This window comes from Taeniopygia guttata, chromosome 36, assembly GCF_048771995.1.
Source record: "Taeniopygia guttata chromosome 36, bTaeGut7.mat, whole genome shotgun sequence".
In the NCBI taxonomy this organism is placed as follows: domain Eukaryota; kingdom Metazoa; phylum Chordata; class Aves; order Passeriformes; family Estrildidae; genus Taeniopygia; species Taeniopygia guttata.
This window is the reverse complement of record NC_133061.1, coordinates 1,277,337-1,304,530: the sequence shown is the minus strand read 5'-3', so window position 1 is coordinate 1,304,530 and position 27,194 is coordinate 1,277,337. Positions and strand designations below refer to the sequence as shown.

The 27,194-nt window shown below is 54.5% G+C and overlaps 1 pseudogene; it reads left to right on the top strand.

Annotated features, from left to right (window-relative positions):
• Positions 1 to 1,202: 1,202 nt before the first annotated feature.
• The window catches only part of LOC116807533 (uncharacterized), a 107,104-nt pseudogene continuing 81,112 nt past the window's right edge, over positions 1,203 to 27,194 (top strand).

The following is a 27,194-nucleotide window of genomic DNA, read 5'->3' as shown; positions in this document are numbered from 1 at the left end:
AGTTTTGCTAGTATCATTTTTTCCCTTTTCTCCAGTTATTTTAAAAAATTTTTCAAGGAAGGACAAGAAAATACTTTCTTTACCCTGGCCACCCACAACAGCCATTTTCCTCATAAGTTCTCCCAAAAGTTGCTCAGAGGAAGCTGCATCCAAGTTTCCAAGAGTTCCTCCAGAAAGAGGCAGAACCTTCGCAGAGGAAAGACCCATGCTGTTGTCAAAGGCACTTGGGGTCAGACAGCAGTGCCCTGAACTCACTGTGCTGAAATAATGTCGCAATCTGGTTAATAAAATTGTTAGAGAAATGCCTCTGCCCCAGTTAAGGTGCTAAAGAGACAAAATCCAAGGTGGATTTTATTGAACAGTAAATGTGAGGTAGAGAGAGAGATGGAAAGAAAGATAAAAGAGGGGAGAGCAAGGGAGTGACAGGACAGAGATCTCCCCTGTGACAGGGCAAGTGTGACATTGTCCCCTGTGTGCGTGTCCTTCCCAGGGTGGGGGTTTTACACCTGAGCCAGTTTGGGTAAGGGGGGTGGTGTTCACCCCCCACCCCGAGCAGGGATTGCCTCACTGTCTCAGGTTACAGTGTCAGATGTAACCAAAAGTGTTTTCAGTCACCATCTCCATAAACTGTTATCAACAGGTGGGGCAGTGTTCTTTATCTCTTCCATGGCTCAGCCCTGATAACGCCCTCCAGGGACCATCTTCTGTTAATGGGCCATTGAGTGTCACTGCAGGGCTGATAAAATTACATCATCCCATTGTGGGATGCTCCGCCCAGGGGGAGGAACCAAGCATTCCTGCCTGGATATAATCTCACCCATGCAACACCACAACCACCTTGCCCACTGCATTCCCAGAGGACAAGAGCTCCATAACCACCACTGGACCTTCAGAGGAAGACCAGACCCTTCTACAGGATCACTGCTTTGACGGAATCACCTTCATCACTCCAGCCGGACTGCAGCCACCATTTCATCAGACTGCTACCACCACCCTGACCATCGGGGTGTGAGGTTATATCCTGACTCTCTCAGATTAAGCCAGTGTTTCTGTATCATTGCCTTGATCCTACTTTTCTTACTCAATTGTCATTCTGGCTTAGACTCTCCCCCTGGTTTGCTTTCAAACCAGTACAAAACTCAATGTGCTCATCCCTTGTTGTCCTCCCAAAACAGAATTTCCCATACCCAAATCTTCACGAAATGGAGGAGGAGGCTGTGAGGAAGGGGAAGGCGCCCTTGGACCCCCAGGCATGTGAGGAGGAAGTCAGTGTCCCTTTCCCCCTCTCTCCTGCTCCATCTCCTGGCCTAGCACAGCCCCTGGCTGCAGGACAGCCCCGCTGCCGATGCTCTGCAGACGGGGATGCACTGGGGGGATCTCCTGACCGTTCCTTGTGGCACGGAGGCAAATCCCATCCTCTCCTTGTCCTTCCTACCCCAGAGCAGGAGCTGATGATGGAGACCAGGAAGGACAAATCTCTGCAGCACAACCTCATGGAAGAGGCTGATTTGAGCAACTCCACAGCACAGGAATCCAACAGGGAGGAAAAGCCCCAGAGATCCCACACAAGGAGGGGCTGGAAACCCAGCCCAGGGTGCTCTGAGGAGGAAAGGCCCACTCTGGGTCAGGAAGGTGGGCAGAGCTTCAGCCAGAGCTCAGAGCTGGTGGTCCCTGAGAAGCTTCACGATGGGGAGAAGCCCCACAAGTGCTTGGAGTGTGGGAAGAGCTTCAGGCGGAGCAAAAGTCTGAAGCGATATCAGATGATCCACACTGGGGAATGGCCCTACAAGTGTGGGGAATGTGGGAAGGGCTTCAGCTGCAGCTTCGACCTCATCATCCACCAACGCATCCAACAGGAGAGAGGCCCTGCGAGTGTCCCGAGTGTCAGAAGAGGTTTCACAGCAGCTCTGATCTCCTTGTGCATCAGCGGATTCACACGGATGAGAGGCCCTTCCGCTGCCCTGACTGCGGGAAGGGCTTCAAGCAAAACTCCACTCTTGTTACCCACCGGCGCATCCACACTGGGGAGAGGCCCTACATGTGCTCCACATGTGGGAAGAGGTTTCAGAGCAGCTCAAAACTCCTCCTGCATGAGCGGATTCACACCGAGGAGAGGCCCTTCCTCTGCTCTGACTGTGGGAAGGCCTTCAAGCAAAACTCCACCTTTGTCACCCACCGGCGCATCCACACTGGGGAGAGGCCCTACGAGTGTCCCCAGTGTGGGAAGAGCTTCACCCGGAGCTCTCACTTGACCCGACACCAACGGAGCCACCAATGACGGAAGCCCTGTGAGTGCCCCAACTGCAGGAGGAGCTTCGTGCACCGCTCCAGCTTCACCCCCCATTGAAGAACCCACATTGGGAAGAGCCCTGGTGATCCCTGTTCCCTGTGATCCATGCTGGGAAGACACCTGTACCTTCTCCTGCCCCTGCCAATGACCTGATGTGGGATTGAAGAACATGAGGGTCTGGCCATGGCCCTGTCATTACATTCACTCCCACCTCAGGTCATTGCCAGGGGCAGGAAAGGGACTCTCTCTCTCACTGAGAAGGGTGTCCTTTCCAGGCAGGAGGAGACATGTGGCCAGGAAGGTAGAATTGATGGTGATGTAATTTCCCCTGTAAATAGTTTTTCTTATCCCTTCTGTTGTCAATATTTTTTCTGTTCCAGTTTGTTCCTTATCTCGTTGCTGTTCCCAGTAAATTGTTCTTATCCCAGCCTGGGATCTTTCCATTGTTTTCCTTCAGTGGAAGGTGGGAGGGCAACGAGAGCCAGCACGGTGTTAGCGGGAGCAGGAAAATGGGGAATTCCATTCCTGAATCCCGGCCAGTGGAAACCGAGCATCCTAGCTGGTGCCAGCCCTGGTGACCATGGCAGCAGCCTTTGGAGCAGGTCCCTGGCTGGGGCTGAGGGAACCTCTTCACTCTGGTGCCCAGGGACAGGAGTGGAGGGAGCGGCTGCAGCTGAGTCGGGGCAGGCTTAGGTTGGATTTCAGGGAAAGGTTTTTGCCCAGAGGCTGCTGGGGCACTGCCCAGGCTCCCCAGGGAAGGGTCACAGCTCCAGGGCTCTCTGAGCTCCAGCAGCATTTGGACAGCGCTGCCAGGCCCAGGCTGGCAGTGTTGGGGTGTCCTGTGCAGGGCCAGCAGTTGGACTCGAGGATCCTGATGGGTCCCTCCCAGCTCAGCCAATTCTGTGGTTCTGGGATCCCATGACCCTGGGGATGGGAGTGCCAATGGTTGCCATGGAAACGGGCTCTGGCTGATGGCCTGAGCTGGTGTCCATGGCAACCACCCCTGGCATGGGGTCTCCATGGAGCTGCCCAGGGACTGACCATAGCAACAGGGGCTGGGGAAGGTTGCCATGGAAACTGACCATAGCAACAGGGGCTGGTGATGGTTGCCATGGAAACTGACAATAGCAACAGGGGCTGGTGCTGGTTGCCATGGAAACTGACCATAGCAATGGGTCCTGATGAGGTTTGCTGTGGTAATCCAGGGCATCCCTCTGGCTGCCCTGGCAGGTCTGGGACCCTGGCAAGGGGGTCAGGAACCCCCCTGTACAGAGCCCTAAGAGACACTGTCTGTGATCTCTGTCCATGGAAGAGAGTTTTCAGTCTTACAGGATGAATTACACACTCTGAGTGTTTGATATGAGTAATAATTAGTGTGACACGGGTGCAAAAGTAGAATTTTAGGATTCTAGATAAGGGGTTCAAAGGAGGCAAGATGGAGGAAATCGTGTGTGTCCTGTCCTTTTTCATCTTCTTCATGCCTTTCATGTTTCACTGTAGTGTTGGCATTTTTCTGTTGGTTTAGACTGGGGACACATTGTTCAACACAGGTGATAGGTATTGGCACATTATTGTAAATATAGCACAGGTAGTTTCTGGTATATATTGTTTGTAACTTCCCACTGAGGGGCAGAGCCCTGCATGTTGTCCCGCAAGAAAGGCCTACTGCAGGTCAGACAGAACATGTTATAGATAAGCAAGAATAAACAACCTTGAAAACCAGCACAGATTGATTATGGCTTCTTCTTTGGCAGTGGGGCTCAAAGACAGCAAATTTCTGCAATTTTGGGATCATTTAAATACCACAGATTCTGACATAAATGGCATCTCTGGGTGGGCTCGAACCACCAACCTTTCAGTTAAGAGCCGACAGTTTGCATATTAAGGTTCAGATATTTTGACAGGCCCTCAGAGGGGTTTCATGGGGACTTTCTAAGTGTCCCCAGGCTGCCAAAGAGCCGGGATGTCACAGGCACTCATAGGGGCTCCTGTCATGGGCAGACTGGGAGCTTTAGGCAAAGTTTATTAGAGAAGCTCCTGTCAGGTCAGGAGGCACAGAAAGGACCCCCAATAGCCCCTATAGATCCCCAAATACCTCCAAGGACCGCCAGCCTTTCTAAGCCTCTTTTTTGTGAGAGGAGCCTTGGAGCAGCAGGTTCCAATCCCTACCCCTGACATTTCAAGAGCTCGTATGTAAACAATTATAAAGGTGGAATTAAAACTTTATACAATTCTCCCTTAGCATTAGGAATTGTAAACCAGTGTTGGGGGTTGGGTTTTTCCTTTCTGTTTGCTCCTTATCATTGGCTGATGTTTATCGGCTGATCCCTTATTTTGGGAGGAGCTGCTGCTCTTGGAGATGGGAGTTTCCACTGCTGCTGCCACAGCCCGGGCCAGAGCTGTTTCTTCTGTCCTGGGATGAGCCTCTGCTCGTGAGAACAGCCACTGAACTGGGACCTTATTTACACCTGCCCCACTAAAAGAGAGACCTATCCCTGTCTGCTCTGGTGTCCAGGATCCTGAGCTGGGCTCTCCCTGCCCTGCTTGGAGCCCCTCACCCCCTGCCTGCCGAGACATCCTGCCAGCCCAGCTGACTGCTTTTTGCCAGTCCTGCTGGGGCACCGAGCTGACTGCTTTCTGAGAGTCCTGCTGGGGCACCGGAGCCGGCTGCCCCGGGGTTTGTGAAGCAAAGCCTCTCTCCAGCCCTTCCCCCTTCGGACAAAGCCGCCATGGCCCCGCGCTGCCGAGCCCGGCCGGAGCGCCCCCTGCAGCCGCGTGGGGGTCAGCGCACCTGCCCTGCCCCCGGGAGCCACAGCGCCCCTGCTGGCTGTGCCCGGAACTGGACCGCAGGGAAAGCGCCACGGCCCAAAGGCCGGGACTGGGCTCTGCTCTGTTTGCTGCTCGTGCCGCAGCTGCTGCTGCTTGTTTGCTTTGTTATACACACTAGGAAAGAGCTGACATTCCTATTCCCATATCTTTGCCTGCCTGAGAGCCCCTTGATTTCATGACTCTAATAATTTGTAGGGAGGGGGTTTACATTCTCCATTCCACAGGAGGCTTTTTGCTGCCTTCCCTAGCAGACACCTGTCTTGTAAACCAAGACCAGTTTTGGCACCTGATGTGCAGCCTGACGGCATTGAGAAAAACAGGGTGAAATAAGAATAACAATTTTTGAGTAACGTAATTTTTTTGTTGTTGCACTGGATATAGAAACCTTGTTAGGTGTCACCATGTGGTCTAGCTTACCCTGGTTTGGGTGGCACATGGTTGTGGCTACATTTTTCCCATCCTATAACTATGGCAAATCTGGCTGATAATCAATTTGTTTGATGGGTTAATACGGTGAGGAATTTATGGATTTTTAATTTCCTCTGGACGGTGGGCACACAGATTTGAGGCTACCACACACTAACTGTATGTGTTTGGAATTACTTTAATAATGGTACCTACTGTGAGGAAATGAAACCAGGGGAAGTTTCTCCCAACTCCTCAGCCAGCTCTTTGGGTCTACAGTGGTTGGTGTTCCTGCTATGCCTGTTAAGCCTATTCTGTTCAGCATTCAGAGGTAAGGGAAGATTGACTTAGATAACTATCATAGCAGGGCGTCCCCAGCCTGTAATAATTAGCACTGACTCCATGATTCCAGAAGGCTGATCAATCGTTTTATTACATTATCCTATACTATACTGCTAAGAAACACTCATCGCTCTTGCAGACAGTCTGATACAGACAGACCAGACTGGTTAATTGAAATCCAAACACCATCACCATTGGCCAATTTAGAAATCACCCTTTGGTAAACAAATCTCCATAACACATTCCACATGTGCACAACAACAGGTGCAGCAAGTGAAGATAAGAATTGTTTCTCGTTCTTTTCTCTGAGCTTTCTCACAGCTTTTCACAGCTTCCCAGGAAAATCCTGGGAGATCTCTCTCTCTGCTCAGAGGATATGTGATTACCACAGGTCAGTTGTGACAATGCAGGTCCAAGGACACCACGGTGACACTACGGAACCTCATGGAACCAAGGGGCCAGGGTGACACTGTGCTGCCTCATGGAATCAAGGAGACCAATGTGAAACTCAGAGACCCCAAGGAAGCAAGGGTCCATGGTGACCTTGTGCAGCCGCAGTGTCACAGAGGAGCCGCTGTGACACAGCGAGGGCACACGGAGCCCAGGGGCCATTGTGACACATCAGGGCTTTGTGGAACCACGAAGCCATTGTGACATTGCAAGGCCTCATGGAAGCACGGGGCCATTGTGGCACTGCAGAAGCAAGGGGAACATTGTGACACTCCAGGGCCTGATGGAGCCAAGGAGACCATTGTGACACTGTGGGGTCCCACGGAACCAAGGGAACATGGAACAGGTCTGGCTGGCTGGGCCTCCTGGGGACCACCTGACCACCTTGGCATGTCGAGGGCTGCTTCTCATCTGTCCCTGAAGCCCTGGGGCTCTGGGCTTTTCTTCCTATGGGAGAGAACTGTCCTTCTCCTCCAGGGTTCCATGGCCAAAATTGGGATTCCTCCTCCAAAACTCTGTACATCCAAGGAATGCTCCCAAGTGAAAGCTGCCAGGACAGACAGGTCTGGCTGCCCTTGGCCTCTTGAGAGATGCATCTCATCTGCTTTTGAAACACTGGGGCTTGGTGATTTCCTTCCAGTGTAAATAGTTGTCCTTCTCGAGGTGACCGTGGTCAAAATTGAGATTCCTCCTCCCAAATTCCATGTATCCAAAAATTCCTCCATTACAAAACATGCCAGGAAGAACAGGTCTGGTTGGCTGAGCTGTTGCCTTCAGGGGAGGCAACGGCGACCTGGTTGCAAGGCGACAGCACGGCAGCCCGGCCTGTCCGGGCCACTCGGACTAACGACACACGCTGACACCAATGTGGTGGATGGTCGAAAGCATTTATTATCTTATCTCATGGGTTTAAATAGTCTTGGGGGACTTTGCTACGTCGGGCGGGGGGGGTGGTAGGGTCTCTAGGGTTAGTTGGGAGTGGAAAACTACTGGGTTAGGTGTGGTTACATGCTCTGGGGGTGATAGATAACGTGAAGCAGGGAGAAAGGGGGAAGGGTCTTTTTTTCTGTCACATCCTGAGATCTTCTGTTCGCGTGTCCCTATCTACCACATCTCCCCTCTCCTTATCATAAATAAAATGACGTAGTCGTAGATATAGGCACTGGAGTGAGGTACAAACTTGTAACTTGTTGAGGAAAGGGTGGTTTGGTAAACCTGAGTAATTTTCGCAAGGCAAGTCTCGAAGGCTTTTGCGACTGACTGTGTTCGCAGTTTTTGGTTTATAGCATTTGTTGCTGGCCTATGAACGGAATGTTCGCCCGTTCTAGACGGGCCTGAACAAACGAGACTAGTTTGTTCAGCAGGCATGGTCCTATGGTAACAGCTAAAAGCAGTATTGCCAGTGGACCTACCAGGGCGGAAATTAAAGTTGTGAGCCAAGGTGATCGATTGAACCAGGATTCAAACCAGCTCTGTTGGGTTTCCCTGTCTCTCTTTCTCTGAGCCAGTCTATCTCGGAGCTCTGCCATGGAGTCTTTAAAAACTCCCGTATGATCTGCATAAAAGCAACACTCCTCTTTCAAGGCTGCACACAGTCCTCCTTGCTGCATGAACAAGAGGTCCAGTCCTCACCTATTTTGTAAAACCACTTCTGAAAGCGAAGAGACTGATTTCTCTAGATAGGAGATGGATTTCTCAATCCTCTGCAGGTCTTCGTCGATGGTCATTTGCAGCTGAGAGAGTCCGTGCTGCTGGGTTGCGATGGCTGAGACACCCGTGGCTGTGCCAGCTGCTCCCAGGCCGAGCAGAATTGCGATGGTTATACCTGTGATTATTTCTCTTTTGTGGAGTCTGTCAGGTTCCTCGAGAAGGTGGTATATCTCTTCATCTGAGTGGTACAGGACCCTAGGAACAATTAGAACTTGGACACAGAAATCGATAGAGTCATTAAATTTGGCAAGGAACACACAAGGACTCACTCCGGATCGCTGGCAAACCCACATCCCAGATGCGGATGGGACCACCCACTTATTGTTTTTTCTGTTGGGCTTGACAACTTTAGTGCAGAAGTTGCCTTTCTGCTTTTCTAAAGTTGCATTGCCAAAACATCTGCCCTGTCCTGTGATTTGACTCAGGGTGATTCCTCTGCGGGGAGTGTCCCATCTGCACTGGTGGGGGGCGCTGGCTGTGGAGTAACTGAAGGGGATGTCTAAAGCAATGCCTTCGTAGAAAGGGGGTTTAACATCATAGCAAAGCCAACAGGAGTTAGTCAGGTTTGGTTTGGTTTTGTTTAGGGTTAGAAAGGTAGCTTCTAAACAGGTTGGCTATGTGAAACACGAAGGATGGGGTGTTCGCTCAAAGAGGTGGTGACCTCTTTGAACACCTTGTCACTTGAAAGATGTTGCATGACCCACTTAAATGGCTGATGAGGGTAGTGGCTTGGGCCACAAGCCCCAACAGCAAAGTCGCACAAAGACACTGTACATGTCTGGGTCTCACTGGTGTGGGACTCTCGGGTTTTGTCTGGCAGCTTGGTGGTCTGTCATCTCCCTCTGGAGCAGGGGTGTATGCGTCACGGGGACGGTCTACGAGCATGTCCTGCAAACTGAAACTCACAGCTTTTCCATTAGTTTCGTTCTGAAGGTCAGGTTTGATTGACCTGAGTGGACACCACCTGATTCTGTCCTCTTTTTTATATGAAGCGTTATAGCTACCAATCGGGTGCTTTTCCAAGCTCGGGACAGCCCTCCCACTCCGTTAACTGGAGGGACTTCTTTGCATAGCCAGTGTCAAGGCCACAGTGCTTGGGGAAATATCGAGCAGTCTGCTCCTGTGTCTGCCCAAAACTGAAGCTCTATTACGTGGGGGTCCTGACTGCCATAGAGGCGGCATGTCCCCCACACCCTTGGGGGCTCTTTCCCTATTTTCATGGCCAGGGCCATCCAGGGGTCCCGCTCTGGGGCGCCCCCTCCTGACCCTGCGGCACAGGCGCTGCTTGCGGTGGAAGTGGGTACGAAGGTACCGCGGGCTGTGTTGCGAAACTCTGCAATTATGTCGCTGGCCGGGGTATGAGGTATGAGGGCTCCCCTGCCCCACTGGGGATTGGCATAGATGGGCCGCTTTGTATTCGCAGCGGGAGGAAGCTGCGTGCGGCCCGCACGCCCCCTCCCTGTCCCGTTTCCCTGAGGCCGGGACCTGCATTCCTTAATGAGATGCCCTTTTCTCCCGCAGCCCCAACAGGATATTTCTCCCCAGCTGGTAAACTGGGCTGTTTCTTATTGTAGCTGTTTTTTGGTACGGCTTAGAGCTTTACTCGGTTTTGTCTTAAATCGCGTTGGCTCCGTTTCCTCTGTCTCAGAGTTCCAGCCGGCTCCCGTCAGCTCTTCCGAGCTGGCGGAGCTGCTGCTGGACTCCGAGTTGGAAGTCGAATGCCAGCGCACTTCCGGGGCTCGGTGCCTTTTTCTCCGGCTCCGAGCTCGCTCCTCCCCGCGGGGGTGGCGCCGCTCCCGCCCCCCCGGCTTGCCCTGCCTCCTGCAGAGGGAGGTCTCTCCCTTAAATGGTAGCGGCCTCAGGCGCAGCTGCCGATTGGCTCCGCGCTCTCTGCCACTCTCCTCCTCTTTCTCCCGCGCACGCGCGTCCCTGAAACCGCGCGCTTCCCGGGTTTTGGCGCCGAGACCACCCGCGCCCCGCCCCTCTCCTTGGCGGCCAGCGCCATTTTCAAAGGGGTAAGGTGGCGGCGTGGGTGGCGTCTCTTCTCGAGCTGCAGTTTCGGCGCCTCTGGCTTCCTTCACTAGCCCTTGCCAAAAACATTCCGCGCACTGCTGCACCTCCGGCAACGGGTCACGGACCGGCAGCGGCGGGACGGACGGGGAAGCCACAGCTTTTCGGGGGGCTTCCGCGGCAGGGATTGGGCTCTGATCTGGGGAAGGGGGTGACGCGCCGGGCCCCTCCCGGTCCCCGCTACTGGGCGGATCGTTCTCAGGGGCAGTTTGCGTTCCTGCCCCCACCCCTATCTTGGGAGTAACTAATAAACAGGTACGCGCCGCGCTCCAGATCTCCTGCTCTTCTATTGCCTTGCGCAGGGCTTTCTCCACTTTGCCCCACGCCTTAAGGCTCTTGCCACTGCCTGAGGTTTTCGTGTCCTCGGCCAGCGTGGCTGTGCATTTTTCCCATATTCCCAGATGTAAAACATCCACTGGGCGGTCAATCGCCCCAAGCTCAAGCAGCCTCGCTATAGCAAGATAAAAGTCCTTGAGCTTACACTCGATACCCCACTGCTTATAAATCGCACTTACGACCCTGGCGATGCTGTCCATGACGCTCGCGGATCCTGGGACGTCTCCCTGCGCCAAGATATGGTCTGACCGCTCCGGCCGCTGCTCCTGTCCAGGTGAACTCCCGCTACCCGAGCGAATTTTTCTTCTCCCTGGTTTCGGCACCAGATATGTTGCCTTTATGAGAGACAACGGCGACCTGGTTGCAAGAGGACAGCACGGCAGCCCGGCCTCACCCGGGCTACTCGGACTAACGACACACGCTGACACCAATTTGGTGGACGGTCGAAAGCATTTATTATCTTATCTCATGGGTTTAAATAGTCTTGGGGGACTTTGCTACGTCAGAGGGGGGTTGTAGGGTCCCTAGGGTTAGTCGGGAGTGGAAAACTACTGGGTTAGGTGTGGTTACATGCTCTGGGGTTAATAGATAACGTGAAGCAGGGAGAAGGGGGAAGGGTCTTTCTTTCCGTCACATCCCGAGATCTTCCGTTCGCCTGTCCCTATCTACCACACTCCAGGAACACCTGGATGCCTCCTGAACACAGCAGGACCCCCCAGGAACACCTGGATCCCCCCAAATAACACCTGGGACTGCACAAAACCACCTGGACCCACCCAAAACCCACCTGGACCCACCCAGGGACAGCTGGACTCGCCCCCAAAACTCAATGGGCCCCCCAGAACTCACTGGGATCCTGCTAAAACTCACCTGGATCCCCCTCTAAATCCACCTGGGACCTCCAAATCCAACCAGGACTCCCCCAAAACCCACTTGGACCCACCCAGGAACATCTGGCACTCCCCAAACTCATTTGGACCCCCCAAAAACCCACCTAGAGCCCCCCAAAATCCCACCTGGCCCCTCCCCCGTGACATCACAGGTGTGGTCCTGCTCCCCCACTCCCCTGGGTTTGAATTTTTGGGTCGATTTGTGGCGATTTTTGGTTTCCATTGATAAAAATCTATCTGGGGGCGGGGCCAAGGCTCATTTGGGGGGGGCTTCAGGAGGGGGCGGGGACAGAACCCGGAGCTGGAACTGGGAGGGGCAGGGCCTGAGGGGGCGGGGCGCTCGGTGGGCGTGTCCAGCAGCAAAGGTCAGGGCCAAAACACGGGGCGGGGTCTAAAGAGGGCGTGGTCAGTGTCTGGGGGTTCGTCCTGCCCACTCCCACCCCCCCAAATTCCCCCGGACCCTCCCTCACCGCTCCTCCCCCACCCATGGGACACACCCCAAAACCTCCCCAGTCCCTCCCCCCTCCTCGGCCCCCCCGAGCTGTTTTCACCTGGCAACCCCCAAATCTTTGGGAATTCTCACCTAGGACCCCCTAAAGCTCCCCTGCACCCCTCTGAAATCTTATCAGGACCCCACAAACCTCACCTGGGACTCCCAAACCTCACCTGGAACCCCCCAAATTCTCACCAGAGACCCCCAAACTTCTCCTAGGACCCCTAGACCTCACCTGGGCAGCTGGGAAACCCCAAATCCTTGGGAATTCTCAGCTGGGACCAACCAAACTTCACCTGGGCAGCTGGGAAACCCCAAATCCTTGGGTATTTCTCATCTGGGACCCCCCAAACTTCACCTGGGACCCCAAAACCTCACCTGGGACCCCCCAAACCTCACCTGGGACCCCAAAATTTCACCTGGGACCTCCCAAAACCCTCACCTGGGTACCCCAAAACTCACCTAGGGCCCCCCAAAATCTCCTCAGGAGCCCCCAAAAGCGGCCAAAGGTGGGGCAGGGCTGGGGTGATGACGTCACCTCTTCCTGTTTCCCCTCTCCGGCCCCGCCGTGTTCCCACGTGTCCCCAACTGTCCCCGGCCGTGTCCCCTCCCCGGAGTGTCCCCAGCGGCCATCGAACCCCGCAAAGTGCGACAATCCCAGCGGGGTGGCAGGAGGGGACAGGGGAACACAGGGGTGGCAGAGGGGTGGAGAGGACAGGGTGGGACAGTGGGAGACGAGAGGGTGACAAAAGGGACAGAGGGGACAGCAGAGCCCACCAGGGAGGGGACAAACAGGACCCAAGGATGGCACAGGGGCCACTATAGGAGGCCACAATTGCCACCAGGCCCCTGACACCTCTCCTGTCCCCTCCCCAGCTGTCCCCCCACCAGCTGCTGGACGCGATGGTGGCCGTGGTGGCCACACTGGGTGAGCTGGTGGCCACCCTGAGAGAACTGATGGCCACCGTGGCCAGGCCGCACAGGGACGTGCTGCTGGCTGTGTCCCCAGAGTTCCTGCGGGTGGCTGTGGGGACCTTGATCTTTCACCTCCAGGACGCCCTGCGCCACTGCCATGTCCCCTCCCTGGGCCACCGCCCTGTCCCCTCCCTGGCTGGACCCTGGCCAACCTCGGGGACACCCCAGGGACCACCTGGGCCTGTGTGAGAGCCCTGGCCAGCGCCAGGCGTGTGCTGGACAGGCTCATGGACAGCTGGGCCCGGCTGGCCAAGGCGGCCACCGAGCTCTGGAACGCCTGCAGGGATGCGGCCACCGGGAGGGGACAGCGGCTGGAGCTGTACCTGGGGCTGCTGGGGGACTTGGTGGCCGCGTGTGACGAAGCCACCGCGTTCCCCCAGGAGCTGCAGCGCCGGCTCAGGGACATCGAGGCTGCCCTGGAGGGGACAACGGAGGTGTCCCGATTTCCGTGCGGCCTTGGTGGCCACAGCAGCCGAGGCTGAGCAGCTGTGGGAGGCCAGTGCCCGCCGGGCCACACGTCACCTGCTGGGGACACTTGGGGACATCAACACCCTCTTCTTTTGGCCGTCCCTCTCCTGGCCACGGTGGCTGTGCAGTGGCCGAGCGGTGCCAAAGAGCCATGGAGGACATCCCGAGGCTGCTGTGCACAGAGCAACATCACCACTGGGCCGTCATCAGGCCGGTGTCACCTCGGCAGAGACTCGGGGACATTCTGAGGGCACTTTGGGAGCACTTGGGGACACTTTGGGAAGGCGTGTGGTGATGCTGGTGGGGGCGGGGGGGTGAACGAGCCTCCCCTCAGTGCCTTGCAGGAGACCCGGCTGTGATTTGGGGGTAGGGGGGGTCCCCAGGCAGCCCCTGCTGCTGAGCACTGACCCTGCCCCGGGGGGCACTGGGACCCCCCAAAAACCACACTTGCACCCCCTTCAGTGCCCCTGAACCCCCCTCGAGCACTGACCCCTCCTCACCGGGCACTGGGACGAGTGGAGACCCCCTCTCGGTTTTCTGGGGGTCGAGATGACCCCGAGATTGTGAAAAGTCCTTTTCTCCCAGCCCGCGCGGGCAGAGAAGGAGTCGAGATGCGGAGCTTTGCTTCTCAGGGCCGTTTATTTTCCCTTTTCTCTAACAGCTTTGTCTGCTCTGCTGAGCTCTGTCTAGCAGGTCGGTCTGTGGCAGTCTCCCTGCCCTCAGGGCGCTGTTTGCCTTCTACACTAAAAACTACCTGTACTGTGTTTACAATAACGTGCCAATATCTATCATTTCTGTTGGACAGTGTGTCTCTACCTTCAACCAACAGAAAAGTGTCACCATCACAGCAAGACATGGAGGGCAAAAAGAAGGAGAAGAAGGTCAGGACACACCCAGATCCCTCCACCTTGTCCCATTGAACCCCGCATTTTAAAATGTTAAAATTCTACTTTTCCACCCTGTGTTAATTTACCTACCACGCTACTCAAACCCTTGTGACTTGTAATTCCTCATACAAAGTTGGCAATTTTCTCCAGGGGCTAAAACCAAAGCCACCGGTGTTCTTGACACCCTGCCAAGGTCTCCGAGGCCCCTGCCAGGGTCTCGAGCCATCCAGGGAAGCCAGAGGGATGTCCTGGATTCTGACACCCCCCAGTTACCGAGCAGTGGGAGCCCCCTGGGCACTGCCCCCCCCCACCAAGCACCGGGATAGGGACCGGACCCCCCTCGAACCCTGGGAACCCCACAAGCACCGGGACCCCCCCAGGCAGCGCCACCCCCGTGCACCGGGACAGGGACCGGGCCCCCCTCGTGCACCGACCCCCCCGAGCACTGGGCCCGGACCCCCTTTGTGCCCCCCATCCATGACGGAGGTTCCATCCCCTCCGCTTTGACCCCCACAGAGCCGCAGGACCCCCAGGAACAGTGCAGAGACTGTGGGGGACCCCAAGGGCTGGGGGGGCACAGGGGGTTCACCAGCTCCAGGGGAGTCCCTTAGGGTTTGATCCTTTCCCCCCCGTTGTCTCCCAGGACCCCCTGTTATCATCAGCGCCCCCCCCAATTTACTGGGATCCCCTCCATTCACTGCTTCCCCCCTTCCCTGACTCCCCCAAAGCGCTGGGACCCCCCGAGCCATGAGCCCCCCGCAGTGCGCCAGGACCCCCCACTCACCTCCCATCCCTCATCCATGGGAACCCCCCCAAATCACAGCAGCACAAGGAGAAGAAGCCAACACCTTCCCCACACCCAGCATGGATCACCAGGACCACGGATCACCAGAGCTCTGCACAACGGGGGTCACTGGGGATCATCCAGCCCGGATCCTCCCATGGGGGATGGAGCTGGAGCAGCGCACCAAGCTCTTCCCTCACTCTCTTCCCTCACTCCAAGCTCTTCCCTTACTCGAGGCACTCACAGGGCTTCCCTTACTGGTGCCTCCGTTGGTGCTCAGTCAAGTGAGAGCTCTGTGAGAAGCTCTTCCCACACTCCCCACACTCGTAGGGCCTCTCCCCAGTGTGGATGCGACGGTGCACGGTGAGGTGGGAGTTGCGGTTGAAGCCCTTCCCGCAGTCGGGGCAGCGGAAGGGCCTCTCCTCTCTGTGAATCCGCTCATGTCTGAGGAGAGTGGAGCTGGTGTGAAACCTCTTCCCACACTGGGGACACTCGTAGGGCCTCTCCCTGGTGTGGATGCGCTGGTGTGTTCTCAGGTGTGAGCTCCACCCAAAGCTCTTTCCACATTCCAAGCACTCGTAGGGCCGTTCCCCAGTGTGGATCACCTGGTGCTTGATCAGGCCAGACTTGTCTCTGAAACCCTTCCCACACTTCCCACACTCGTAGGGCCTCTCCCCGGTGTGGATGCGCCGGTGCACGGTGAGGTGGATGTTGCGGTTGAAGCCCTTCCCGCAGTCGGGGCAGCGGAAGGGCCTCTCCTCTCTGTGAATCCGCTCATGTACGAGGAGATCGGAGCTGGTGTGAAACCTCTTCCCACACTCCCCACACTCGTAGGGCCTCTCCCCGGTGTGGATCCTCTGGTGCACAATCAGGCTGGTTCTCCGACTGAAACCCTTCCCACATTCCAAGCACTTGTGGGGCCTCTCGCTGCCATGAGGCTTCTCCACCAGCTTCGAGCACCGGCTGGATCTCCGCCCGCCTTCCTGGCTCAGGGGGGCTCTTTCCTCCCCGCAGCTCCCTGGGCTGGGTTTGCAGCTCCTCCTCCTGCAGCATCTCCGGGCCTTTTCCTCCTCCTCCATCCAGACACTCCGGGCCTTTTCCTCCTCCTCCATCCAGACACACCCAAGGAATGAAAAATCCTGGTTTGGGGAAAAAAATAAGAGGAGAGCACCTTGGACTCGAGGTTCCTCCTTGCTCCAGTTTATCTCAGGAAGTCATTGAGAATCTTGTGTCTGTAAGAACCTACAAAACACCAAGATTTAGCCCAAAAATCCCACAAACGTTAAGATACAGATCAAAAACTCCTCAGACATCACAACTCAGCAAAAACCTCCTCCAAAACATGAAGATTCAGCTGCCACATAAAACCAAAGGACCAATATTTAGCCCAAGAAAGCTCAGAAACACCAAGATTCACCCTGGGAAAATAGTGGAACCCCCTCCACAGTCACCTGCTGCATGTGGGTGGAGAAACGCTCCTGGGGCTGGGGGGAGGCTGCAGATACAGGGAGGGGTGGAACCTTCTGCTGCTTCCTCTTTCTGCTCCTCCTCCTCCTGTGTCTCTACTCTTCCTCACACTCCTCTTCCTCCGGCCATTCCTCCCCCTGCACAATCCCACCTTCTCCTGCCACCTGCATCGTTTGACCATTGTGTTCCTCAAGCCTGCTTCTCCTTCCCTTCTCCTCCTGCCCCCAGGCCCAGCACCCACTGCCGGCTCCCTCTTCCCCCCAGACCCACAGCATCCCAGCCGAGGGGCAGGGATGGAGCTGGGGCAGGTCGGGCTGGGGCAGCGCTGGGCTCTCGGCCGCTCCCGCCTGCACTCGGTCCCCACTGCAGCCGCTCCCGCCAGGACAGCGCGGGGGGGCCCGGCCTTGGCGCTGCCCCACTCCCACCTCCCCAAATTCCCCTCGTGGGGGCGATGGGGCCGAGGGGGGGGCGCAGGTGGGGTCCAGGTGGGGAACGCGGGGAGCTGCGAGTCTGCCTGGCAACTGGTGAGTCATCAGCGCCGCGGGCTCTGATTGGCTGAGCTCTGCCTGAGGGCTGCGGCTGCAGCAAAGAGGGGACACCCTGCTCCAGGGGGGATGTCCCACAAACGGGGGACCCCCATGAAAGGAACAAGAGCAAAGTGTCTTTACAAACAGATGCTCTGAATCTGCTCGGAGATAGGGTAAAGCAACTTTCATGTAAGTAAGTGACAGGAGAAGCCTTGGTTTCAGAAAATGTTATTAATTGATGACACAGACTGATGCTCAGCCAAGGTCCTGCTCAATTCATGAACTTCCAGAAGAACAACAAAGACTTAACAGAGCCATGAATATCATTTGCCATATAAAAGCAGGGAGCATATTAAGGGAGTATGTAGTAGGTGGATTGAGAAGTCTGGAGCTCTCAAGTACTTCAGCCAATGGGGAAAGCAGAGGGAGATGTGGCCAGGAGAATTAGGGTGAAAAGGAGGCTGTGTCCTCCAACAATTGGAGAGATCCCATGGGGAATGTCCCATGGCTGCTCCCATTTTTAAGAATGAAATTCCATGTACAGGACTCCTCTGTCTGCTTTGTGGACAGAATCCTCTGGTAATGTCAATTTTCCCGCACACCCTGGGGCAGGGAGTGCAGCTGAAGGTGCCTCACCCACTTTGGGTGATCGGCTCCCTTGGCTGGCGGCGGCACCGGGGATTGATTGGGGACCCGGGAGTGACCAGGAGACAGACGAGTGACACATCAGGGGGGTCTGTGAAGAGTCAGCAGGGAGAGAGCACTGAAAATCTCATCAGTGAGTGCCCTGGGATCTTCGGGGAGTGAACATGGCAGGGCACCCATGGAGGGGAGAAAAGGGAAAGCCAGGGAGGGCTCCTGGCCAAAGGGATGATGACCCCAAAATGTCTCTGAAGGGTCCCTTGGGAGAATGCTGAGGTAGTTTGCACATTCCAACAGAGGTAATTAAGGACATGGACACCCAGGGGGGCAATAAGGGAAGGGGAGAAGGGATTTGGACAACAGGGATGGATGGTGTTGGTGTGCTGGGAAGGGATCGGGTGAAGGGGAGTGTGCAGCAATATGGTTCAGGCAAGAAGCAGCAGGAGGAATCTATGTGGTAAGAAAAAGGATGATGGCAAAGAGGAGGAACAGAAATATACTCAGGATTGGGATGTTTTCCAGCAGGGTCTTATCCTGACAATTTGCCAGCTGATTCTTTGAATTCCCAGTTTCCAGGAGAGGAAAAGCAGGAGGTCAGGATGTCAGGGGTTTCTCTGTGGTGGGCAGCGGCAGCAGCGGGCGCAGAGGTGCGGGACCGGGAGCAGGGCTGGGGGCCTGTGGGGAGCTGCGGGGCCGGGCCGGGGCTGTGGGGCAGCCGGGGCTCAGCACCGGGCGCTGCTTGAGCCCACCAGCCCCGGGCAGGGCCGGCAGTGGCCCCCGGCCCCCAGGAGGCTGCGGGACGCCCCGGCCGCTGCCCGGCCCCGGGGAGCTGCCGGCCCTGCCCGCCGGGGGGGCCGCCTTTGGACACTGCGGCAGGACAGGCACCGGCTCTGCCACACGGGCTGTGCAGGGGACCCTGAGCACAAGGAGCAAAACAAAGCAACATCTGGGAAATGCAGAGTGCACATGGAAGGATCAGGATTTTCTGTTAAGGATTTGGTTTGGGTCCCTGCAGAAAGGAAAGATTTTGCAGAAAGCTCAGCAGCTCTCAGAGGATGAGCACCCACAGGCAGTGACCGGGGCTGCAGGAGTGGCACAAGAAGGCCCTGCAGCACTTGGGCACAAAGGCACAGCAGCTGAAGGCAAGGAGGGATGAGCAAAAGGCCAAGCTGAAGGCAAAGGCCGTGGCAGAGTTCCCACAGCCCCTGAGGGACCAACCCCAGGGCCCAAGGGGGCCCCAGCACCCAGGGGACGGCCTCGGCCACAAGCACCCGGCAGAGGCATTGCCCTCCTGGCCAGGGCAGAGCCCACCCAAACAGCCCCTGGGAAGGAGTCAGGGCTCCAGCTGCAGCCCACAAGGACACTGCAAGCACAGACAGCAGCACCCTCAGGAGGAGCGAGTCCACCCCTGCATGGACATGGATTGTCAGGGCTCTCTGAGCTCCCATCCCACCGGGGACCCACCACACTGCAGCCCTGGAGAACATCCAGGCTGGGTCTGCATCCAGAGGAGGCCTCTCCTGATGGACACAGGGGCCTCTCCATCCACTCTGAATCTTACACCTAAGGGGGGAACATTGTAAAGGAATGTTTTCATTATTAAGGGAATAAATGGGAAATCTGAGTTGGTGTCATTTGTTCAATTAGGAGCTGTGGCAGGTTAATTTGAACTAAACTAATTTTTTTCTCTTCCTACTGTGACTGTTATTAACTAGGAAGGAATTTGATGATGGCATTGTAATATTGTAAAAGGTGATACATAGGCTATTGCTGCTGTACCTTTGTGTCAAATGTCTGGACTTTTTAACCCCAGACAGCCTCCATGCTGTGGTATGGACAGGAGAAAGAGAGGAAAACCTGGGAAAATGAACAACCAAAAATAATGATGCCGCAGCTGTGGCTTTTCCAGACTCAGAAAAGAAATTGGAATTGTAGGGGAATGTTCAACAGGGCCATGCCAAAGGAATTCTTTCGCCAAAATGTTTCACCCAGTGGCCACAGTGGCCTCATTGCCTGCAGAATTGTGCAGCCACAGCTTTAACAGGAACCGAGGCCCAAAACCTGATGACAACAGGATCTCCAACTGTTCCAGTCTGCCATCAAGTTCAAGCTTTGATAACCAAAAGAGCCTCGCAATGGATGAGCAGTGCTCGGTTATTACAGTGTGAAACTTGTTCAGTGGCACAGGAGGATTCAGAACTGAGGACAGGGGAAGGGTTTAACCCAGCCTCCTGTTTGAACAGCCCCCAGAGGGGCTGGGAAGAAACCCAGCACTGCATTCAAGTGACACAGCTCCAGACCCAGCCTGGGCAAGATTCAGGAGACATTGCCTGGCCTGAGGCAGAAAATGTCTTTGTGGATGGCTCTTCAAGGGCAGCAGAAGGGAAAAGAGTTCCAAGACACGCTGTTATTGAGGAAAGGGAATCAGACAAAGCCCAGGTTACCTCCCATGGTCAGCTCAACCGGCACAGCTGTGTGTGCTTGTAAGAGCCTGGCACTGACATGCCCTGAGCAGGAAGGCTTCAATATCTTCTGGTGACACCATCTCACCTAACAGGGGGGCAAAAGCAATCCTGATTGCTCAGTCGCCACTGAAAGAAAAAATTCATATAAAAGGGATTGTGGAAGCCATGGACTCAGACAGCAGAGCTCATTTTACAGGAAAAATCCTCCAGGGGGTTATGGCAGCTTTTGGAATACAATGGGACCTCCAGAACCCCTGGCACCCCCAGAGCTCAGGCTGGGTACAAAGAATGAAAGGGGAAAGAAAGAAACACCTTTGGAAGCTGGGGATAGAAACCAAGATGCCATGGGTACGGCTTTTGCCATTGGCTTGGGGAAAAAAAGGAGCCAGACCCAGGGCAGATATCCAATTCTCTCCCTTGCAATTGATCTTGGGAATTCCTTACCCTGGGAATTCTCCACCTAGTGCAGGGTGGAGATAAGGGATGCACATTTAAAGCAGTCTGTGGCCAGAATCCTGTCTCTGGTGCCATCTCTCCCCCAGGAAGCTGGGCTGGCACAGAGCCTGCCTTGGCACTTTGCTGTTGCCAACATCCCAGCAGGACATCGGCTCCTGCCTAAGGAGTGCAGAGCAGCACCACTGGTGGCCAAGTGGCGTGGCCCGTGCCAAGTGGCCCCGAGGCCAGAAACAGCCGCCAGCACAGCTGAGCACGGGGGGACCCCTCAGCCTCGGCTCCAGGTCTCTGCAGCCCCGGAGATTTGCACTTCCCGCCTGCAGCAGGAGGATGGGAGGCCCCCACTGAGCTGCACTGAAGGCAGCGCAGCAGCAGCCAGGGCTCCACAGCGGGGCAAGGCCCTGGGCCTGCCCACACATCCTCTGCTGAAATCCTCGGCCTGGCCACCCTCCTTTGGCAGCTCCAGCCACCGGGGACAGCCCTTGCTGCCACTGCTGCAGCTTCAGCGCTCTCTGGGCCTGCCCTGCCACAGCTGCTGGGCAAGAGCACGGGACAATTCCACTCTGGCTCTCACTTACACTCACACACTGCCCTGCCTGCCATGGCATTGATGGAAAATACACCAGCTCATAGACTTTAACATTGTTCACCTTTCATTTCTCTACTCAGGCTTGCTTTGCCTTGGCCCTGGGGAAAGAAATGTTAAAGGTTTTGTTAAGGGATGTTACACCACTCAATGGAGATGAGTTTAACATCTCAACACACTGGGAATGGCCCAAAAGATACCCACAAAGAAAACACCCAGCAGCAAAACATCAACCCCAGCAGCAAACAGCAACCAACACCTACCCCAGACACTGCCAGGGCTGCAGACACCTGGTCTGCAAAAGGCTGAGAAGGAAATCAGCACTTCCCACCTCATTAAGAGCAGAAGCAAAGAAATCCCGGTCCAATAGGAAACCAAATACTAAAAACTGCACAACTTGAAACTTTGGAACATTAAACCAGTGGATTTAGACTGGTTCTGACTGTATCAAGTTTGGGAAAAATCTAGTAAAAGCCACGGAGCTTTTACTCCGATAGTATTTTATTTATTATATACTCCGATATATTTTACTGATACTTTACGTGTCATGGAACGATTTTCTCTGCACACCCGGGCTATGTGGGGATGGAATGATTTCTGTTGCACATCCTGGCCAGAATCAAGGAATGCCTTGACTCTAACAATAAACATATTGGTGGAGTTTTTATTATTCCTGCAGTTTCAGTGCTAAGTTTAGAGCATTAGACTATTTTTAAATTACTTCTACTTCTATATTGCGTGTTAGGTTTGGGTCAGGGATGAGAGAATGAGTTTTTACTTAGAGGAGAAGTAGAAAAAATTTCATTGACTTGGAAATTTTTTGTGTATGTTTGTGTGTGTCTCTTAGAGATAGAAAAATTTTGGTCTGGGTTTTTCGACGTTCACCTTTAGGCAACATTTTGTGAAGCTAGAAGAGATTTAAAGGTGACCCTTTAACTCATAAATAGAAGATTTGAAGGAAAAGAAAAAAAATAGAAGATTTGAAAGAAAAAAAAAGAAAAAGCAGCAGGTTGGGGGGCGGGGCACATGTGAGGCTACTGAAGCTGCTCTGGAAGAGAAGCTGCATTCCAGGCACCCAGGAGAGGAGCTTTAGAAATGCAAATTAACACTGCTGGGGCAGAGTGGGGACAATGTACCTGACTCTTCTTGCCTGGGGCAGGAATTGGCTGATTCCCTCGGCCCCTCACCCCAAGCTCTGCCTGCTTGCACAGATGGAATCTGCACAGCTGAAGGCAGAGCCCATGGTGAGGATCTGACTCTGAAACAGAAATGGCTGAAGCTGCAAAGGGAAACAGCAAATGGAGAATGTTGTGAAAACTTCACTAAAATAAGGGGGGGTGGTTAATCCCTCTGCCCACTCCAATATCTGCTGCCCCTGTCTGTGCTGTACAGGGTGTATCAGAGCACTGGGGCTTTTGCTAGAAGAAGGTTAAGAGAAATTAGTTGGAATTCAAGTATTTGATGATGTATTTAGAAAAATGCAGTCATTGATGCAGCCTCAGCTTGAGGGAGCACCCAGAAATGGGGAAAAGAGGAAGGGCCACCAGAACAAATCCTACAACACCACGGACCAGCCCCTGGGAACCCAAACTAATTCATACCAGGAGACAGAACCCATTTATCATTTCAATGGCATCATTAGATTAAAAGCTGTCCTCAAAAGAAGAAGCAACTAGACAGCTCCAGCTCCTGACCTTCCACTGAAAGAGGAACACAACATTTCACATGGGGATGGGAGGAGATTATCTGTTAGCAGAAAAAGGAGGAGTTTGTGCAGAACTAAATGATTCAAACTGCTGTTGGCAAAGAGATGACAAAGGTAAAGTAGTGAAAAAGATAAAGGTGAACAGTTTATGTGTTGGTCCAAACATGGAAAGGATGGGAATGGGACACACTTTTGTGGCTCCCGGGCAGACCAGGGGTTAAACGAATGCTGCTTCTCCTCTTCTGTGCAGTGCAGCTCATCCAGCAGCTGAGCCAGGGGATGCAGGTGGCAGCCAGGCCTCCTGATCCACAAACGGCTACAAAAGGACAGGGAATGAGGGCACCGAGAATAATCCCAAAACTAAAGAGGACCCGGGAAGAACAAAACAGAGTCAAGGAGTGAATCTGACTGGAGAGAGAGCCAGGCACTAGTAGATAAGGAAGTAAAGGGGGAAACCATCAGTTCCAATAAATTTCACAAATTGAGCTACACAATTTCTCAAAGTCCCGCTACATTCCCGAACTCCTAGGAGAACAAAGGCTTAACAGAGCCATGAATATCGGCTGGTATACAGAAGGAGGGTGCATATTAACGAGGACAGGCAGCAGGCGCATCGGGAAGTCTGAACCTTCCAAGGACCTCAGCCCGTGGGCAAAGGCAGAGGGAGATGCGGCCGGGAAAATGAGGATAAAAAGGAGGCTGCGGACTACAACCATGGCAGAGAGCGCACGGCAAATGCCCCACGGCCTCTCCCCCTGCTCGGCAATAAAGTCACTTTTACAGGACTCCTCGCTCTCCTGCGGCCACAGAAACCTCCGGCGACGGGAATTTCCCCGCACGCTCCCGGCCGCGGGGCAGCCCCCTCGGTCCTACCCACAGCAGCCGGGCCGAGCCAGCGCTGCTCCGGCAGCGGCTCCTGCCCAGGCCCCGGCAGGAAGGAGACCGCGGGCAGCCGCTCCCGCCGCGCCCTCAGCCCGGGGCCAGCACGGGCCGGACACGGCACCACCGACCCGCCGCAGCCCCCTGCCGCCCCCTCCGCCCGCAGCCAGCCCCGAGCCCCCGCAGAACCCAGCGCGGCTCCCACCTGCGCCGGGGCCGCCTCCGAGCTCCGCCGACGCCGCCTCACCGCGCTCCGGCCGCTGCCGCCGCTCCCGGGCCCGCACAGACGCTCCCGGCGCCAATGACGCCGCTGCCCGCCCACGGCCGCCCTCAGCCCGCCGCCGGGGCCGTGCTGCGCCCCGCTCCCACCAATCAGCGCGCCGCAACCGCGACTGACGGCACCAGCGGCCAATGGCAGCGAGCTGGGGGCGGGCTCTGCGCACGGCCCAGACTCGCCCCGCGCTCTCAGGGCCCCCCGCGCTGCGTGAGGGCAAAGCCGGAGATGAGCAACAGCCCCGGGACGGGCCCGGGCCCGAGGCGGGATTGAGCTGCCCACACAAACAAACTTCTCCGCACCTCCCGCCACGGCTTTCCCGGCCCTGCGCCTTCCGTGCCTCCGGCTCTGCGGGAAGCCCGGGAGCCTCACTTCTCCTGCCCCTCATTAGTGCATCGCTGCTTCGCTTTGATTTCCCCCAAAAAGGGAATCCTGCCCAAAGCCCTGTGGGTGAGCGGGGGAGGGGAGAGATTTCTGGCAGAAAACTCCCAAGACTCAGAGCAGGATGAGGAGAAGTCAGTGCAGAGCCTTAAATGCAGCTTTCCCCACGCCTCCCTGCTCCCAGCTGCACCTCCTCCCCCGGCAGGGCAGGAGACAGGGAATGGGGCCGTGCTCAGCTCATCCCCCGCGGCTTCTCCCTCTGCTCAGGGACAGGAGTCGTTCCCTGCTGCACCCTGCGCTCTCTCCCAGCCGAGACTTCTCCAGGAACTTCTCCGAGCCGAGTCCATCCCCTGGGGCACAGCCCCCTCCAAGTGCTGCAGCGTGGGTCACTGTGCCACGGGCTCGGTCCTGCCAGGCCAGGCTGCTCCAGCGGGGCCCCTCTGCCCACGGGGTCACAGCCTCCTCTCAGGCATCGCCGAGCTCCAGCCTGGCTCCTCCAGGGGCTGCAGGGGGATCTCTGCATCCCCACGGACCTGCAGGGGGATCTCTGCATCCCCACGGACCTGCAGGGGGATCTCTGCATCCCCACGGACCTGCAGGGGGATCTCTGCATCCCCATGGACCTGCAGGGGGATCTCTGCATCCCATGGACCTGCAGGGGGATCTCTGCATCCCCACGGACCTGCGGGGGGATCTCTGCATCCCCATGGAGCCGCAGGGGGATCTCTTCATCCCCACGGATCTGCAGGGGGATCTCTGCAGCCCCATTGTAATGTATGTTATGGAATAATTCGTGCTTATGTAAAATATACATCAAGGCAGTTGTGCTTGTACAGAAAGATTCTTAAAGTTTTAAAAGACCAGAAGCAGCAGCCGGGGCTGCAGAAACCACAGATGGCAGAGAAAGAAAGACCTCATTTACAAATGAAAAATTGTGGCTCCGTGCAGAGATGGGCTCTTTCCGGGGGCAATACAGGAGGCACCCAATGTGAAAAACGCATAATATATGGCTCTTTGCGCCTAGTTACTGTATGTATTATGTTAGTTTGATTCCTAGTGCTGTATTAACATTTTAATAGCATGGTAAATGTAGTTTTGTAGTTAAAATGAAGGTTTAGTAGTTAAAATAGAAACTGCTTATGTGTTTTGTTTTTTATTTTAAGGAATGAGAGACTCGCTTTGACATAACCATCACAGAACGCCTAAATCTTCCAGAGAAGAGGAATTTATGGCTTTCTTGTCAGAAGAAGCTAATTTCTTCAGGCCTTGCCATGGGGATTAAAGGAAACAGTTGGCATATAACAGAGTTTCTTGTTTTAAATAGAATGTATACATAACCATGAAGGATATATGAATATGCAATAGTGTAGTTTTAAGGGTGATTCCTTTGTTCACAAGGTATGCTTGTTGTGGCTTAAGTGCCCGAGAGCATCTGGACATCCTTAAGTCTTTGTTTTTTATTGTCTTGTAATTGTCCTAACTCTAAATTTTTATTACTCTAATTGTATTACTATTTTAATAACCATGTTATTATTATTAAAAATTTAACAGCCATGTGATTGGCGTTTTTCACGGCATGCTGAGCAACACATTTGATTTACTTTCTTTTTGCTCTGTTTTTTTTTTTTACTCTGACATTTTGGATGATTCTTGGAGGTGAAAAAGCATATTAGCATACAAGTCCTCATCTTATTTGCTTTCCTGTCTTAAAACAGCATTGGTTGCAATAAGGTGTTATAAATCCTTTAGTTTTCTGAGCTGCCCTTATTGGAGGCTTTCTGGGAACCTCTTTGCTTTGGTTAGTTTTTATTGCTTATATTATTTTGTTTCTACCCAAGCCTCACGGTCTTTTTTCAGTTTTTCTCACACACAGACTTTTCAGGTCGCAGGTATGAGATGCGATCATTTACACATAAGCTTTAAGATCTCAGGTTCTGAATTGGCTTGATTAGGAGCCTTCAATTTACACTTGGGGCATAGAACTCACAAATTCTGCATTATAATAGTACTCATACAAGGTGCCAGCCTCTTAATGCACCAAAAACTCCCGGGAATTGCCTGCAGGCTATTCCGTTTATCACTTTGGCACTTTTCCTTTATTTAACCCCTCTTTTACAAAATCTCAGTCTTTTCTCGTTCTCTTCTCGCACAATCTAATTAAAGCATTGTTTCTACTGACACTTATTTCGTTGCCCTGCAAAAGGCTGTGTCTGTTACAGCAAAAACTCTGGTATGCCCACAAACACAGAACCCTGTCCTTATCTCAAATTCAAGGAGAGTCAGGGCTTAAGTTGTTGTGAGGGAGGAATTCTTGGAATTCCTTTGATTTGTTTTACTACAGTTAAACATAAATCATTATAGTGTAGCTGTTCTGCATAAAATGCTACACTTGTTGCAAAAAATATCTTAAAATCTCTATAAATACAACTATATATTCTCGAGAATTAAAATACTATAATGTGGGGGAAGAATCACACAAATTCACTGGGAATTTCACTGGTGGTATCTCTTAAAGTGTCCCCTTTTCTCAACACAACACAGCATAACAGCGCACAGTAAAATACCAGGAATCCAAGTCCGAACCACTGGGGCAGAGGAACCCCCCCAGTTTGTCTAGCCACTGTTCAAATGCACACAAATCACCACCTTTAAACACAGTGCACGTCCTCAGCCCCGTTTCTCCGCTTGTTTCCCTTCCCCGCGGGCACTCAGGCCCAGGAGCGAGGCCGGGCCCTGCCGGCTCTGAGGGACTGCCCAGCAGTGCTGCTCTGGCACCCCAGGGCCCTCTCAGTCCGGCCCTTTATCGCACACCAGCGCTCCTTGGCTGTCTCCGCAGGTGGCAAGCGAGGCAGAGCGGAGCCCCTCCAGGGAAATTCCCCGGGTGTG